The following is a 19,685-nucleotide window of genomic DNA, read 5'->3' on the forward strand; positions in this document are numbered from 1 at the left end:
GGAGAGAAAAGAATTTCATGTTCTTGAAACATGAGTTTTTAATGGATTTCTCATTTCGATTCTGCATTCTGACTGGACAACAATCTTCCTCACAGCTATCGTATTAGTCTTTCCTTGTCTCCAGTTCACAATTAGAAACCTTTTGGAAAGTGGGAGAGGTTTGTCATCAACACTCAACCTGATACCGATCAGATTCAAATCCTCCAAACTTTGAAATTCTCCCTCATAATTCCAGCCTTCTGTTTACCTTTTTGATAGAAAAAATTTTTTTTTCTATCAAAAAGGCTGTGTCTTCATAACACTAAGTTTTGCATCGGTTTTTATTTTCGAAAGGTAACAGTCTAACTGTCCCATCGGATATTCACTAACATTTAAACACTAAATTCCGAATTCCTTTTGGAACCTCACAGTGTCATCTGCTGTCATCTATTAGAATTTTAAGTAAACATTAATAAGACATTACACCAAACATCTATTATGAGATACATTATTCATTATTCTCTAGACAGAAGTTTTCTCTGCTATGTTGTTGACTTCATTTTGAATAACCCTGTATATTATAATTTGCAATAAAAAATAAAGTTTTGTAGCTGTTATACTAAATATAAGTAAATTATGTTATCTAAAAATAAAACAGTTCAAAATGTAATTAAAATTACAGTAAAATAATTACTAAAATACAGATACCATTTTTCAAAATATTTAATCATTTAAAGTTGACAGTTATACATAAATACAATAGTACAATAACAAAACTTCTAGGCATTTTATGAAAACAATTAATCATTACTTTAAATTTTTGCAACTGCAGAAATATTAATCAGCAAGTTCCAATAAATAACAATTAATTTACTTAGAGACATGCAAATTTGACATTTATTATATAAATTATGGTAATATATAATATGTATTACACAGAAAGTAAATGTCAAACTTGTAAATACAAATAAATATCCTTCTTATTGTAATATGGAGGATATTTATGAAGGATATATTTTATAATGTACTATTGATGTAAAAAATATGTATCCAAATATAAAATGGGAATTAATAGAAACAAGTCTAATTAAACTTAACTTGGATAAAACTTTAATAGACCTAATACAATTTGCATATAAAAAGAATTACTTCCAAGTTAATGAAGATTTCTATAGACAGATTGGTGGCATCAGTACAGGGTCAAAAATGGGGCCAAAATTAGCAGAATTAGTTATGAGAAATATAGATAAAAAAATAAATAATATCCCAAGTATAAAACTAGTAATGAGGTATGCCGATGATTATTTACTAATATACAATAATAAAATAATAGATGGAAAAATTATCCTTAATATCATAAACAACATCAATGAAGATATTCAGTTTGATATAGAAGAGGAGAAAAATGGACAAATTAATTACTTAGATATAACTATAATAAATAATCTTGATAAATTTACTTTTATGACATACAAAAAAACCTTGTAATGTCAATAAAACGATCAACTATCATTCATATATTCCAGAAAATATGAAAAAGAATACCCATATTATGGATTTAAAAAAATATATATACAAGAATATCAGATAATAAAAATAAAGAAATTGAATTAAAAGAGTTAGAAACTAAGTTTATATTTAATGACTGACTACTCTAAATTGAAACTTAATACATGGCATAAGCAATACTGGATGAACAGATATAACACGAAATACAAACTGACAAAAAACATAAAACCTTCCCTTATATTAAAAACATTTTCAAGAGTTGCAACAATATCCTTAAAAAAGATATTGTATATCAGTTTGGCTCCATCTTTGACCACTAAAATATCACATAACACTTATAAAAACATTAATAAACAACATAATAATAAAACAGATAATCTTAAAAGGCAGGAGCGGTTTACAGAATAGAATGTAACTGTCACAATCTAAAAGTTCATACTGGCAAAACAGGCCACTTAGTAGAAGTAAGAATAAAAGAGCATGAAGCTGTTATTCATCTTAGATATAATAAATCCCTGTGGTATAACTACATAATAAATAATAACTGTCAAATTAATAGAAATAATATAAAAGTTTTACATTTAGAAAAGAACATTTACAAAAGAAAATTCAAAGAACATATAGAAATAAAAAACATCCAAAAGATAATTTAGTTAATATTTCAGAAGGCATGATAATCAACCCCTAATGGTACAGATTAATAGAGGGTGCCTCAACATGTTGAACATTGTAAAGATAACACGGTCTAAGATTTGTTGTACTATATTGGATAAAATGGATTTATACTGGATAACACCATTTGTCGGTATATTTTTTATAAGTTAATGGTGTTAAGAATTTAATTGTTAATTTAATATTTTCAAATTACAATATGATAGAATATATTGAACCCTTATACAGTACTTCACTTGGAAGAACTGATGCCCACCCACTTTAATTGTAAAAAATGGAAATACTGGATAAATGCAAGTTTTTAGGAATTCTTAGATGAAATTTAATGTTTTATACCAAATTTCAAACCTTTTTTCCTAATGGGTCAAATTAGTAATTTATGTATATTCAGCAGACCACAAAGGTACTTTATATATTTTTTTTTTTTAAATTCAAAATGTAAATATCAAATTTTAATAGCAAATATGTATAATTACAAAAAAATACTGTATTATTTATTGACAGTAAAAAAAGAAATTATACTCTCACAAAATAAAAATAAATTCAATGCGATTTTTGGCATTGCATTCATTTTATAATATTGTCAATATCTGCATTTATGGTACTAGTCTTAATTGTAAAAATGTTAGTTAAATGGGAATCACTCAAACTATTTCTTTCAGCAGTTTTGATGTTTTTCATGCACAAAAAGAATTGTCCACAATAGTATGCACTACCCCACATGCATACAGTTTTCTAGCACCAATTACATCATTACGACATCAAAGTGTATCTAGTGAAACGAGAATAACTTTTACAACATACTTTACCAAAATAAATGAAAATGTGCCTAAATTTTTTAGGTGCATTTTCATTTATTTTGGTAAAGTATGTTGTAAAAGTTATTCTCGTTTCACTAGATACACTTTGATGTCGTAATGAAAATAAATGAAATAAATGAAAATGCACCTAAAAAATTTAGGCACATTTTCATTTATTAGAAGTAAAAATAAAACAGTGGGCCACACAAAAATATTAAGTGGACCGCAGTGCGGCCCGCAAGCTGGACATCCCTGCTTTATACCATTAAATTTTATGGAATTATTTGTGTTTTAAATCACCATAATTTATATTTTTTATGTAATATAGAGGGTTGTTATGTAAATCTATGGAAGATACAAATGTAGAAATAGAATTTTTGATTTGTCGTATCCCTAATTATAATGTTGCTTTTTCAGACAGTACTGAAGAGGGGTTGTAAACTTACACCAACCCAAAATGCATTTGTATAATCTGATATATAATATGAGTTCAATTTGTGAAATAAAGTCATAATTTTCTAACTGGAAATGCTGTGATACTGTCTAGCAAAAAGGTTATTTTGGATTAAAGGGATGTTATATATAGAAATATAAAAATATACAAATAAATATCATGATATTCTAAGAAACTTGGTACCATATTTAATGAAATTTTTAAGAAAACCAAAATTTTTATTTGAGAAACATTTTCAACTCCTTACAAGTCATTTTTAGCTCTTATACATTAAAGAAGAGTATATAATTCTCTTATATATTAGAGCTGAAGATGACTCATATGGGGACAAAAACATTCTTCAAATAAAAATATTGGTTTCCTTAATTAGGAGTTGTATGAATTTCACTATAAACAAACATTAATTATTTTCATTATTCAGTTGAAATATATTTTCAACAAAGTTTCATTCTTAAATTTTAACTAACATTATTCAATAAATTCTTCAAATAGAAGAAAAATTAATTATAATATAAACTTATTTTAAAACAGAATATAATAAACTAGGAGCAGCTGGTCATTAGAGGCCAAAGGAACTGAGTTCCCCCAATAATTTTACCAAACAAACCAAATAATTTACTGACAAAAGCATCTTTATTAACACATTATTTATTTTTTTTATAATCTAAATTATTGTTATAAAAGTAAAAATTGTTTTCTATAAAGAAATATTTATTATTACATTCTGCCATACTTGGGGATGTCCCTCAAGATAAATAGTGTAAGGTGACCAATCATCCTCCTACAGGGAGAACAGTCCTTCTTTTATAAGTTCTGTCCTCCCTCAAAACGTGTCCTCCTACATGCACTCCTTTTAGAAATATGAAGACTAATCTGTAAATCTCCATATTCGATCAATACCAAGGCTATCCGTTTCACGTGATGTGATGTGTTTGTATTTGACATGATGATCCATCAAGGCTTGGTACAGATGTGATTATAAGATGAATGTGCTTTGCAAGAAAGACCTTGAAAGAGTGAACTGTGTACAAGTGACTTTGTTTATTTCTCACTGAAACACGACATAGTACATACACATGCAGTAGAGATTAATATAGTGTATTATTGTTGCAATGAATAAAATGTTTCTTTTATTTATGATATTTTTTCCTTCAATTTATTTGTCCTCCTTTCCATTGTAAAAAAGTTGGTCACTTTAAATAGTGAGAAGAGATATTAGACATGGGAACTCATACTGTTGCTGCTAGTTGCCACTAATGAGTTGACTGATGAAATATGTGCAATTTTATGGAGCATTGGGACCAGCTTCACTGAATCCTATTCCAAGTGTACTCTTACTGCTTAACTGTGTGTTAGTGTGTGCACATCATTGTATCAATACATTTTACAAAATCTTGCAGTTTACATTTTTTTACTGATTGATTGATTAATTCATAATTATTATATTTATTTTTTCCATTATATATATATATATATATATATATATATATATATATATATATTAAATCATTTGTTTATGTACTATGTTTACTTGTTTATTCTAGATCAGTTTCAAGTACCACTTAAAAGTATTTATCAGTTTTCATTATTGATCATTTTACTAAATTATCAACACTAATTCTTACTGAATTGCATACTATGAATCTGTCATCATGGTATTCTTCAAAACTTTGCTTATTAATATTTTGGAATGTTTAGATCTGAAAACTAGAACATTTAATTTATCAGACTATTTAGTATGTCAAAATATTATATTTTCTTATCTACTTAGTTAATTTCTAACTTTATGCCTAACAAGACATTTTGGTATTTTCCAAACTGTGTGATTATCACCACATTGCTCTTCATACTGTAAAAATCTCAAGTCACATATTAACAATTTCATGAAAGTTCTAGTTTTTTAATTTCCTTTTCAAATTTCTATTTACAGTATAATCTTGTCACTGATAAATAACTGAAATTCCAAAAGTTTCTTTATGAAATTTTCATTAATTTGCCTATTATACTGCATTAGTCATGTTCATTCTTCTAACAAACTTTTAGTGTAATCTGTAAGAAATGATTATGAGTGAGTAAGAGATCAGATTTAGTTTAGTTTTCCCAATGGAATAACTTCTCAGAATCACATATAACTAATATATGATATTCATTATAATTATGTTTCTGTAACATTCACATTAACTGAAAAGTATTTACTGAAAATTTGTGATTGTATCAAATATATTCAAAAAAGAACTTTCTAAATTTTTTTAAATACAAAAAATTATAATAAACATCCTGAAGCCTGATGCATTGATACTAAACTAATCACTGTAATAATAACCCAATTAATTACATTATTTGGTTTAGTATTAAAAATTTACTACATATTTAATGAATAAACAAGTTAAAATAGGGTAATTTTCTCTGCATGTATGTTAAATTACTTATAGTCACGGCTATTTTTCAGCCAGAATAATTCAGTACCAGCATAAGATAGCATAAAATGTATTGACTGTGTAATACCAGCAGTTACTCAGTAAAAAAAATTCTATGTTCAGTCACCATATATGTGTATACGCAATAATTTTTTTTAGAAAAAAGAATTGCTTGTTTCTTGGTTTGCACATCAATATGAAACTACAATTCTATCAATCACTATATTTGTGTGTACATAGTCACATTATATATATAAATATATTCATAAAATGATAAAGTTGCAGCTCTAAATGACTGCTGGGACTTTATCAGAACTGCAGACCATGCCTGTAGGAGTAAAAAAAAGTCAAAGGATGCTCTATGTGTGACCCTTCATAACAAAAGCCAATTTTGGGGATTAATTCTGGACCCGAGATAGGTTTAACAGAGCATGCAACACGACTCCAATCACACCCCAGTAGCAATCGGTGCAATGGCATTTATCATGTTTTATGAGCTTTTGACCATCTCTAGTAAAGTGAAAAACAGTCAATTTTGAGCATTGTTTTGAGAAATAGTACGAGATTTTTTCACTTTTAACTCCTTTTTTTGGGACTTCCAGATACACTGACTTCGGAGATACCATACATCTCACAAAGGGCACAAATAGATCATCAGTTCCATTGATATTTTTTTTTTTCTACACCTTTATGGACATGGTCTACAACTCTGTAAGGTCCCAACTGCTTCGTTTAGTGCTGCAATTTTATTCATAAAACCATAGAAATTTAAATCATTCATGAACTCCAAGATAAACACCAGTATGTATACGTGTATATTTATGTATTCATACATATTAAACATTACGGCAATTTATCAAAACAGTCTACAAAATTCCTTGAGAAATATGAATATAATAAGATTAACACATAAAAGTTTCCTTTTAAACATTTGTAAAAGATGGATGTTATGAATGGACTCGCGATTTTACGGCTTTCTCGTGGTTATATCTGTAATTGAATTATATGTTATCAAAAATGAAGAATTAATTAATTTGGGAATGTGAAAATGATTGAAATTTCACTGAATATAACGAAAATTAAGCATTTCGAGCTTAAATATTACCAAACTGCCAAACCTACCTTCTATACAAGCAACGCGTCACGTCTTCACAGCGCCACCTGAATAGATTGATTGGATAGTAAAAAAAAACGTAATAATAATAATAATAAATATATATTAATTATTTTATTTGTCTATTTAAAAAACTTTAAATAATATTGTAAAAATTAATTTAATAATTCGAGTAACATATTTTTTCATTTCAATGCATTAAATAAATTGCATATTTATACAACCTAAACTTCTTTGGCGACCGTTTTGATTTTTCTAATGCAATTATAAATAAATTCTAAAAAATAAATTTTGTTAATAAGACAAAAATCGCCCGTTTGTGGTGCTTCGGATTATGCAGCTGAAAAATAATAAACATCTATATAAGTATATAATTTTACTCTTCATATTGTGGGCACTATGAAAACCTTATTACCAAACCCATTTTTTTTTTTTATCTTTGGTATTAATATGGAGACTCTAGCCTGTTGGCTTTTTCTCCGAAGCGCACTGTCTGGAAATTAGACGAAGCTGATGCGGTAGACAATCGTTCCAAGATTTTGATGTGTTGGCGAGGAGGAACATCAGCATGTGGCCAGTATAGAGCTAGTGGAAGGAACGACGAAACTAGATCGAGGCGCCTCTAGCGGCGACGCCAGGTAACAGAATCGGGGCTACAAAGTCGGCACCAGTGTTGTTCCACCTAATACTTTTGCACTAATCTAGTACCTTTTTACTTGTTCCAGTATCAAGATACCAACACCATTTTTCTAGTACTATTCATGAAACGGCCGGATGGCCGAGCGGTCAAGGTGGCAGCCTACCACTCTGGGGGACCCGGGATCGAATCCGAACGGGTCGAATTAACCCCAGGAATTTTTCGGGGGGTGGTCCGTTTGGATATATCGGGCCCCGAAGCTGTGTTTCTGTAAGAAGCCGACTTACAGGGGCAATCAATTAATTGCGCGTCAGGGCCCATTCGTATTCGTTTGTTCGATAAGCCAGTAAAAATCGTATACTTCTTTAAATGTATTTTTAATAGATTATCTGACGTACTTAATAAATAAGAAAGTTCAATATAATTACCTCCGTTATTAGATTCAATAAATTCCCTATGCCCTGTAAATGCCAATTCTTGCTTTGAGAAAAAACACAACATCTATTAATTTAGATATATCTATTAATCGTAATTATCTTGTTATAATTTTCAATATTTATTTTATATTGTCTACCAATATTAAATTCTATTCCGCTTTGATTTCCAAATTGCTTCAATTTTACGAAAGAATCGTCATTCGTCATAAATTTTATCGTCAAAATGTCGAAATTTTTTGTTGATGTATTTATATTTAATTTAGGCATTGGTCTTTCTCTTTTAATAATGTTTTCTTTTTCATTATACGGTCTAGAGCCAAAACTTTTTTAAAATAAATTTTTGAATTACTAGTCACGATATAAGGGCTAAAATTAAAATTATAAAAAAAAACTTACTTAGTAAAACAAAATGTGTGATGAATATACATACCTAGTACAAAAAATTCTTCAATTGTATGAATATACTTTTAAAGAAACTTATAATTAAATATAACTTTGTGAAGAAACGTACATAAAAATAACAAAATATTCTTCACTTTTTAAATCTTAAAACAATCCACTTAGTGAAATAGCTCCCTATGAATGGCTAATGAATGGAATCAGAGACGGTCCAGGTAGGTGTGTGCGTGCCAAATCCCGAGGGTGCCGATACCGGTCAATGTCAAATGCCTCTTTTGTCGCATTACTAGTATATATCAGAGGACGCGACAGGGTTGTTGTAGATTTTAAACGTTTCTCACCATAGCTGTAAAAATCTAAATACACTGGATGACAAAAAAAAAAATAACGCACTATGAAGGACTTGTTGGATTTGAATAAAAATTGGTATGTGACATCGTCATAGCTAGACAGGTATATGATTGCAACCATAAAGCAAAAATATACTTTATTGTGCAGTAATGTTCAATACAGTGCAGGCACTAATATCCCGTTGGGCTGCCTCTAGCGCGGATACAAACTGTGATACGCCTTGGCATGGAGGCATAAAGGTTGTGTATAATGTTCTGTGGCATATCTGTCCATGCGTGATGCAACTGAGATTCAAGATGTATCAAATCTCACGGCTGTCGCAGCTGGCGTCCCAGGTTGTTCCATACATGTTTGATTAACGATAAATCTGGAGACTGTGCAGGCCAAAGAAGTGTGGCAATGTTATGTAGGCATGCTTGGGAGACCACTGCGGTGTGTGGTTGGGCATTATCCTGCTGGAATATGCCTGTTGGAAGCCTTGCCATGAGGGGCAACACATGTGGCCAGAGGATGTATTGCACATATCGTTGGGCTGTGAGGGTAGTACGCATGACAACTAGAGGTGTCCTACTGTCATATGTTACGGCTCCCCACACCATAGCACCGGGGGTTGGGCCTATGTGCCGCTCCACAGTATAGGCTGGGTTGATGCCTTGACTAGCAGGCCGCCATACCCTCACACGGCCAACGTGAGCCCCCAAACAAAAGCGGGATTCATCGCTGAAGACAATACGCTGCCGGTCGGTAGCTGTCCATGATTGTCATGCAAGACACCACTGCAGACGGAGGCATTGGTTGGTGGCTGTTAATGGTAGAACACATACTGGGCGTTGGGAGACCAATCCGCCTTCTACTAAGCGCCTGGAAATGGTGCGGCTGGATACATGGTTCCATAACGCAGGTGCTACTGCTGCGTGAATGGTAGACGACGAAGCTGTAGACGCTGTTCGTGCTTGACATACAATGAGACGATCCTCCCGCTTGGTGGTCTGTCGATAGCGTCTGGAGCCTGTTTGCCATTCATGCGTACCCGTACGTACCCACTGCTCATAACACATCCTAACAGTTCCATCAGAACGGTTCAGATGGCGGCCAATCTGGCGGTATGACAATCCATTTCCTCTCAATCCAACGATGTGACCTCTCTCAAACTCACTTAACTGAACGTAAGGCCGTCGAATGTGTCGTAGAGGCATGTCTATCACTCAACGAAGTCACAACCATCAACACAAGTGCAGGACATATGCACAAGTCATCACAGTGTGCACCTTTATACCAGACAGAGGAAGCACTTTTCTACCCTCTGGTGGTGATACAACACAGGAACCTGATCCCAAAAGCTAATCATTTACATATCTAGCTATGATGATGCAACATACTAATTTTTATTCAAATCCAACAAGTCCTTCGTGGTGCGTTATTTTTTTTGTCGTCCAGTGTATGTTAAACTTAACAGATTGTCCGTCATTCGTTTTCTAACTAATTCGTTTTAGGACCAAGTGTTCACGGAAATTTCCAAAATTTACAACTTTTCGGTCACTCTCATTGAACTGGAAAAATTTCTGTCTTTATTACATCTAATATTATGAAGAGAACAGACCCCACTGTACTCGGCAAGAGATTGGTTCAATTAAGCTTTTGTTTAAGTCAGTGGCGTGAGGTCATTGGAAGCGATGGAAGCGCTGCTTCCACCTTCCAATGACCTTCCCTTATATTTTATAAAATACAAATTTTCATATTTTAACGTACTTTGAATTAATTAAAATTAATATTTTATTATAACTGCATCATGTATCTTTTACAAATTTCTACACTACATGTGAAAAGAACGATAAGATTGCTATTGTATATTCGAATAATTCAGTGGCGGAAGGAATGTCGAAACCGGGTCAGTTTCCAATCAGCAAGATTATATAGGCATTGGCACATGCGGATGCGGTTTACAGAGCACCAACCTCACCCGGTTTAGCTGGTAGAAGCAACACACGCATAAAGCATCTAATTTTATATCCCGGACCGGTTCTGGGCTGTTAGCCGCCTGCTTGTCAGCTTTCAAGCAGCCAGATTATAGGCATTGGCGCATGCACTTTACAGAGCACCAACGTCACGGTTTAGCTGGTAGAAGCAACACACGCATAAAGCATCTAATTTTATATCCCGGACGGTTCTGGGCTGTTAGCCGCCTGCCTGCTAGATATTCGGCTGCCCTCGCCCCATTATGTGAATTGCGAGTAGAATTATAACTTAACCCAACCGATAGGAGTTTACTGGTATGTTTTTATAATAATTCTGTATAGTTGACAGGAGTTAAAAATAAAAAAAAAATCATTAAAATATTCGATATATTTATTCTGCGTTTATTCTGCTCTCCCATCTTATATTACTTACGGATTTCAATGTTAAACCGGTGATATTACGATTATAGTATGTCCCATCTGTAAGGAAATGCAGAAAAAACGTGTACAATTCTTGTAGTGTTAAAAAATTAACATTTACTTTGGCAGCATCATTTACAACCAAATTTAATGAATGAGACGTGTACGTGTCATTCATTAAATTTGGTTGTAAATGATGCAATATAATGGTACCAAAAAACCTCTAGAATTTATTTTCCTTAAATTTACGATTTATATATCTGTTATCATAAAAATTTGTCTTCCAATGTTTTCCCAGGACTACAGATATTCAAGTACAAAGTAACTGGTTTCGACTTATTTCTACTAAGAAGTAATAAAATAAATTAAGAGATTAGGGAGTGGGGACATAAATGAAACCCTGCTGAAAGAGCCAGAATTTTATTTAAACAAAAGCTTAACCTAACCAATCACTTGCTCAGTGCAGTGGGGGAAACTGATTTCCCTGTACACTTTGTATTGAAACGAATTAGTTAGAAAACAAATGACTATTAAGTTTAACATATTTAGATTTTTACAGCTATGGCGAGAAACGTTTAAAATTTAGAACAGCCCTGTCGCGTCCTTTGAGGTATACTAGTAATGCGACAAAAGAGGCATTTGACATTGACCGGTATCGGTACCCTCGGGATTTGGCGACCTGCGTGCATGCACGCGCTGCACACCTACCAGGACGTCTCTGATTCCATTCATTAGCCACTCATAGGGAGCTATTTCACCAAGTGGATTGTTTTAAGATTTAAAAAGTGAAGAATATTTTGTTATTTTTATGTACGTTTCTTCACAAAGTTATATTTAATTATAAGTTTCTTTAAAAGTATATTCATACAATTGAAGAATTTTTTGTACTAGGTATGTATATTCATCACATATTTTGTTTTACCAAGTAAGTTTTTCTATAATTTTAATTTTAGCCCTTATATCGTGACTAGTGATTCAAAAATTTACTTTAAAAAAGTTTTGGCTCAAGACCATATAATGAAAAAGAAAACATTATTAAAAGAGAAAAACCAATGCCTAAGTTAAATATAAATACGTCAACAAAAAATTTTTCGATATTTTGACGATAAACACTGCTGCAAATCTAAAAGGTGTTCTGTGTATGTTGTTTTGAATGACGATTCTTTCGTAAAATTGAAGCAATTTGGAAATCAAAATAGAATAGAATTTAATATTGGTAGACAATATAAAATATATATTGAAAATTATAACAAGATAGTTACGATTAATGGATATATCTAAATTAATAGACGTTATATGTTTTTTCTCAAAACAAGAATTGGCATTTAGAGGGCGTAGAGAATTTATTGAATCTAATAAGAAAGTTCAATATAATTACCTCTGTTATTTATTAAGTACGTCAGATAATCTATAAAAATACATTTAAAGGTGTTTTTACTGGCTTATCGAACAAACGAATACGAACGGCCCTGACGCGCAATTAATTGATTGCCCCTGTAAGTCGGCTTCCTGCTCGGCTTCCCTATCATCAAATGTCACGGCACGCCACTGGTTTAAAGTTACAACTGGCATCGGCCCATAGACTTCACATAGAGAATTTTGGTTACGAATATCTCAACCCATATATCGAATTTCAAAATTTTAGATTCGTCGCGACATTGTCCTTGCCAAGTTGATATATTTGCGAAAAATCGTGTTTAGGTGTTGTGTGGTTGTTGTAAACTTATACCATTAGTCTTTACATGACGAATTTTGACCTTAAATGTCTCAGTCCATATATGGAATTATAAATTCCGGTTTCGTCACTACATCGGCCTTGCCGAATTAAACGTATTTGCAAAAATGAGGTTTAATGGTGGTGTGGTCGTTTAAACTTCGATCAAGCAGATTTGACAAACACTTTCTGACTTATGAAGAGCTCCGCTCAATTAAGAAAGTTCTCACAAGGCTGAAACAACCTTCTGTAATTTGGTCATATGACAAATTTATTACTTTTCACAAAGTCATTTTCTGGTGATGTCATTGATATACAGTGTGCAATAATTATGATTTCAAGCCTACCCCAATGTTTTTAAAATGTTCTTCGATGATGCAATACTTTTTGAAGGCATTATCAAAAATATATTTGAATCCATTCATACCTGTATATTCTGCGAAGACATTTCTATTTTGTTTAGCCTACCAGTGCCCAGTGCATAAAATCACTAAACACTGGTAGTTGGTCGTGGATTCGCGCCTAGCCAACGGGCTGGCCACGTAGAGTTTTGCGGGTTTCTGTCACGTTTGTAACACTTTAATAGGAGCCAGTTTCCCATGAAATATTTCTCGGGAGGCATTCCCCCTTGGCAGATCACCCACGTGTCGCGTTTCCATAATCGAATAATCCACGTTTTATTTAGGTTAATTTTGATTACTGACTACAGAAACATTCGCTTTATATGTTAATTATGTTTATTGTTTATGTAAATACATGTTTTTCAATTCTGTTAATATTTACTGACCTCATTTGTTCTATAAAATTTTATTATAATTAACGGCAATAAAATCATTAATTGAACATTATTGCTGTTAATTCTAAGAAAATTGAATAAATATTTTGTCGTGCTTTTAGAAAATTTAAAGAATTTTAAAAAATAAATTTACTTTCTTTTATTTCAAAGGCATATTCAATTATTTTCGCGATAAATAACGGAAATATCAACTTCAATGGTGACACTTGTGACCTATATTATTATTGACATAATTTATAATTCTAATTGTATCTGTGACGGTTTACCGTGCTAATTTTATGATTACTTGGCGTTAACACGTGTCTATAAAGGTAATAATGGCGTTAGAAAATGGCGGTGTTGTTATTAATTTTGATAAAAATATATTTAGAAATTATCTAATAATTCTTCTTTAATTGCAAATTTATGTTGGAAGTCAGAAAAACTATTCAAGTTCTCTGTAATTAATGAAAGACGAGTTAACTTAGCAATACGGGAAACCCAAAACAAATATCACAGTTTTTATTTTTATATCAGAAAACGGAATTTTATTTTATCATATTTTCTAGCCTAGAAAAAAAATGAAATATTTTAAAAAACTTGCACTGTTTTATTTTTATATCATTTTTTGTTTTGTGACTGTTTATTTTCTGAGTTAGTGTTTAGAACTGAGAACACGTTTTCTTGCTTTTTTCTTATACATAAATATTAGTAAATAATTTTAAAAATTATAAATTTATTAAAACTTTTGGATTTATAAACATCCCAACAAAAGTATTTTAAGAAAATTGGGTAAATCTTTACAGGGTATCTCTCGTATAACACGATAACTACGTTCCGAAAAAGTCCGTGTTATGCGAATCCGTGCTATACGAAACAAAAGACTAGTGCAAAACATAGGGTTAGGTTTCAGATGCTAGCTATAGTATACAATTCTTTTTCGTTACTAAGAGAAATATGTTTATTAAAGCAATTGATAATTTATTTCTAATTAATAATTAATTGACAATCTTAACTTTCACAACACCTTATCTGACTGAGAATTATTTATTAACCATAACAACCTGTTCTACAGATCATCTTCAGGTTTTTAAAAATCATGCAACATTGATAAGTGTTCTTTTTGCACAGAACAATTAAGAACACATTTAAAATACAAAATTCTTTGGGATATTGAGCTATTTCAATCCGAGGAATAATTACAGTAATATGTATATACAATTATAAATAACAAAATAATAAAATAGGTAAAAAAGAAAAATAAAGAAAAAGAAAAAATTAAGTTTACAATATCAATTTTTGATTGTATGGAAGTTATGTACGATTTTCTAATAAGTTCTTTTTGACCATAAGTATATAGTTTTCTGGGCTTTTTCTGACTGTATGGATGTTAGTGGGTGTTTGAAGGGCCCGATTTTGTTCAACTTCTTTAAAGCTTAATAAATCCTGTGCTTTTTGTCGAAAATTTCTGAAATATCGCATCGAAGATTGTTTATTAGTGGCATTGACCCTATTAAAATTTGTTAATTAAAGTTTTAGGGGTGAGAAGATAAATGAGTCGTGTGTATCTTTAGTAGGCTCAAACTTAGTGACGATTTTATATTCGTCATAGTACTTGTTTTAAAATGTTTAAATAAACTTACCTACCTAAAAATTGTTAATTTCTTACAGAGGATTTCCGAAAGTGTGTTAAAGCGAAACCGAAAGTCGTGTTATACGTGGGCCATCCACAATCTTCAAACAGTGTTAGAGTGAAACCGTGTTGTAGAAGTACCGTGTTGTACAAAGATATCTGTATTATAATTTATGTAACTCCCAATTTGACACATACCGCAGCTTTAATTGCTTTCATAGCGATTTTAAACTTTTAATTTTAATGTGGAGTTTTAATATTTTATAAAAAAAAAACTTTTTTTAACTATGTGAAAATTTAATACAAAAATATCTCTATATACTAATAATTTACTGTGATATATTAAGAACCATAGCTAACCAAGAGGTAATGAGGCTTAGGGAAAGTACAGATTAGGCTCCTATAGCAAATTAAATTATTATATTAAAGGAAATAAGCAAAATATTGTAAAAAGAGCTCTTACTTCCTCGACAATTTAAACCAATTTAATCTTCTCTCTGGGCGTCTCTGTTAAAAACAAATTTAAAATTCAATAATATTTAACTTGGGATATGATCTATGTGTGCGTTTATTGTCGAATGTCGTTTGGTTTTGTTTGTGTTGGGTGTATGTGAGTATGAGTCTGCGCGCCCTATTTGTATGTTTTGTGGTGATTAGCTTCCATAAATTGTCTAATTAACTAAATCGTTTCCGCATTTTTTCAAAATACTATCAATTGTTATTAATGATTAATATTATTCTGAATTTAATTTATAATTCCTTGATTCACAAACACGACTTGTGTATGTGAATCAAAGAAAAAGTTAACAAAACACTGTTTCGGAAGATAAATAATTTAATTTATAAGTTAAAGTACAGATTGAACCAATTTCAAGTTGAATTTTAAATTAAATTTTATTCATCTTCAAACTCGATTTAGAAAAGGACGTTATGTTATTAATTAAATAAGAATTTAAACTTCTATCAAAAAATAAAATAACTAAAATATTCTACATTTTAAAAGTTAATTATCAGAAAATGGAGTTCAAATAACAATTTGAACTCCATTTTTATACATGTCAAATTTCGTATGTTGACAACACGTGCAGCTGGTGTTTTCATATGAAATAGTATAAAAGAATTCGAACAGACGTGAACATAAATTTTTAAGCAACTTTACTTTAACGACGCGTGAGAACTTAACTTTATAAAACCTAAAGTCCAGCATATTTTAATAGATTATAACAAGGTAAGTTCTGTATTTTATCTTTCTTCACCATAAACACATGAGCGAGGAATGTATAGTACGTATCCAAATAGAAAGTAATTATTTGTTTTGGCTTCCTTTTGATTTGCAAATACAAATTGCAGAAAACATTTATTTTAGTAAAGTCACTTTTTGTCAGGGAACATTTAAGACTTAAATACACGATCTTTAACACGTGTTAAATATAGAATTTTTTTTTTCTGTGCTATTATAGAAGTTAACGTACAGATAGATGGTCTGGTAATCGGACAAATTTTGAATCCTTCCGGTTGATTTGCATTTCTTCATGTTTGGGTCCCCTCAAAGAGCCCAAAAATGTCAGACCATTTTACAATATTTCTTATCGTTGTGTGTATTTTGACTATATACACGAAACATTTTGAAATTTAGCGAGATTATTTGTATGAGGCATAAATTTTCGTAGTTAAAGATCGAAGGATGAAAAGATAGATAAAGGTCAGCGTTAAATCTCAAATGGAGTCGTATCTTTATTTGACCCCACTAGAGACATAACACGTGACTCATTTATTTTGTAATGAAACTTTTACTCATTATTTGCAAAACTCACTTCTACCCTAAAATAAGCTGTTTATTTTTTTATAATAATTAATAATATAAAATTATTTTTCAATAAAGTAACGTAATAGAAGGCGCTACACCTAACTTTAACTTTCTAATATTTATGTACTGAGAAATTCGTGGAAGTGTCCTTGCCAAAATATTTTTCTTTTAGATAGACATGAAGCTGAATAAATAATTGCAATTATAAAATTAAAATTATAATTTAATTAAAATTCTATTATATCTGAAAGTTAAAATTTTAGATTTACTATATTAAAATTTACGTTAAATATTTCAATTATTTTTAACATAAAAATACAGTATAATAAAGACAAACTTGGATCATTCTTAAACCAACCATTAATAAATTAAATTACGTTTTCTAGTATTAAAATTCTTGTTATATTTTTAGGTGTTCTGAAATTATTTTTCTGTGCACGTTCTACTGCCACATCGTAATATATATATAAGCACATAAATCTACCAAACGAAATGAAAACATCAAAGAATATGACATTTATGCTAGTGTTATTCATATTTACTATTGTTTTTCCTTCAATTAAATCTTTTCAACTGCTTCAACAAGGTTCAGGGATTGGACGTGTGAATCCATATGAACATGTCGTACGAGCCGTGGATTGTTTTTGTGGTATGTGTTTTAGTAACATACTGCTTATAGATATTTTCATGTTTTACTCGTTAATTATCCTCGTAATGTTCTGATTAAGCTTATGAAAATCTACATGAAATTTAATGGAAATATATTTATATTTTTACGTTTCTAATTTCTATTGTAATTAGCATTGAGTTGTGACGAAAAAAGAAACTATGCATCATGCGTGAGACAAAATGGATAAGAAGTTGTAAGCTCTTAAATATTCGCAAAAGTCTTATTTTAAAATTAATTTTCCATATAATCATTTTTTAATATTTGATATTTAGAATTTCGAACTCGCTAAAAACTGTGCTCAACAAATACAGTTTTATCCAACAGTAGGAGAGATAGATGATTTTCTTTGTAATACTCTGCGGTTCTGTCCAGAAGTAACTTATTTCTGTTTCTAAATATTGTATTAATTATTATTTATTTCGTTAATTGATGATATTTATATTATTAGGAATATAACCAATATATCAACTGTCTCGGTTCAGCTCAATGTGCTTACAGTTTGGATAAACCATATTTTTATTATACTCTCGATGTGAGTATTATGCGAGTAAATGTATTTACAGTATATATATAAATAAAACGTATTAAATAATTATTACATCAATTGTTATATAATCACTAAAGTACTTGGAGCTTGTTTAATTAATTTATGTAACAATACGTATCGATCGTTAGCAGTTTAATATTATGACGTAACACTTAAGATGCTAAAGTGGGGCACAAAAATTAGATAAAATTTATATTTTATAATTTACTTCAAAAATTTAAAATTTCTCTGAAAAATATTATTTTAGGGATATTAAAGAAGGGATAACAATGTAATGACTGATTTGATTGTTATCCATTTCACTTTTGCGAAAATTAAAGAAAATACGATAAAACTGTAAAACAGCTGATATCTCAATTTAGAAACACAGCGTTTATAATCTAGAAAAGTTAAATTTTTAAATTTATATTACTGTTATTAAAGTAACAGTTATCAAGAAATGCTATTCGTGCCTGCATCCTAGATTCTCAAACAGCAGAGTATTTTTTCCAGTTTATTTATCATGTGTAATCAATCGTTAAAAAAATAGGAAGAATTTCCTAAATTAAAGAAAAATGAGATGGGAAAATATTATTGTTTGTTAACTTAGGCTTATCTATCACTGAAATTGCAAAGAAACAGAATAGTTCAAAACATTTTAACTAATATTAACTTGTGTAGAATGATTATTATACTGTTTTAAATATTGAAATGCTTTTGTAAATTAGAATTAATTAATTTTGTCAGAAAAATGTAATATTGTTATTTTTCTATTTAAATATTTTTATTATTATTATTATTTCTAATACTCGTTCTTTACAAAGTTATGTATTGCACTATCTGTTAAAATAATCTATTAAAATAATTTTTATGTTATTAATTATTATAACTCAAAATGTTTATTTTTAAAAGTAAGAGCGAGGTTCTATACTATTGTCAATGCTAATAACGAGTAAAATCGCCAAGTCTCACCCTACTGAAGATACACACGATCCGCATTATCTCCCCATCTCCTCGATCTTTAGTCACCAAAATTTAATTGTATCAATTCATGTAATAAACAAATTTCCCTGCAAACTTTCAGAAATTTTCGACAATAAGCACAGGCGATATCAAGCTTCAAATAGTGTGAACAAAATCGTTTTCCCCACACACCTACAAATACTAACATATACAGAAATTACCCCCAAATTTTTTTGTATTTCTCGGCGTTTCGAGGTGCCCTAAGTTCAAAAATGTAAAAATCTTGGGGATCGGTTTCTGACAGATCGTTATACTTTCCCTCTGCAATATAAAACAACTGGAAAAGTAAGAAAGAGCGAGGGATTAAAATATTGTCGATCAACCATACTTCCCCTATATCATATTAACGTAATATTAGAATGTAATAATTAAAATTTTCCCATCGATCTCTGG

The 19,685-nt window shown here is 30.5% G+C and overlaps 1 protein-coding gene across 1 annotated transcript in view; it reads right to left on the reverse strand.

Annotated features, from left to right (window-relative positions):
* Positions 1 to 7,050, reverse strand: part of betaCOP (coatomer subunit beta) — a 29,000-nt gene extending 21,950 nt beyond the window's left edge. Inside the window, exon 1 of the mRNA XM_067286193.1 lies at positions 6,954 to 7,050. The gene's annotated coding sequence lies outside the window, so the exon portion shown is untranslated. The remainder of the gene's footprint in view (positions 1 to 6,953) is intronic.
* Positions 7,051 to 19,685: the final 12,635 nt, after the last annotated feature.

Source organism: Centruroides vittatus, unplaced genomic scaffold (genome assembly GCF_030686945.1).
Source record: "Centruroides vittatus isolate TY-2023 unplaced genomic scaffold, ASM3068694v2 scaffold_3293, whole genome shotgun sequence".
NCBI classification, from domain to species: Eukaryota; Metazoa; Arthropoda; class Arachnida; order Scorpiones; family Buthidae; genus Centruroides; species Centruroides vittatus.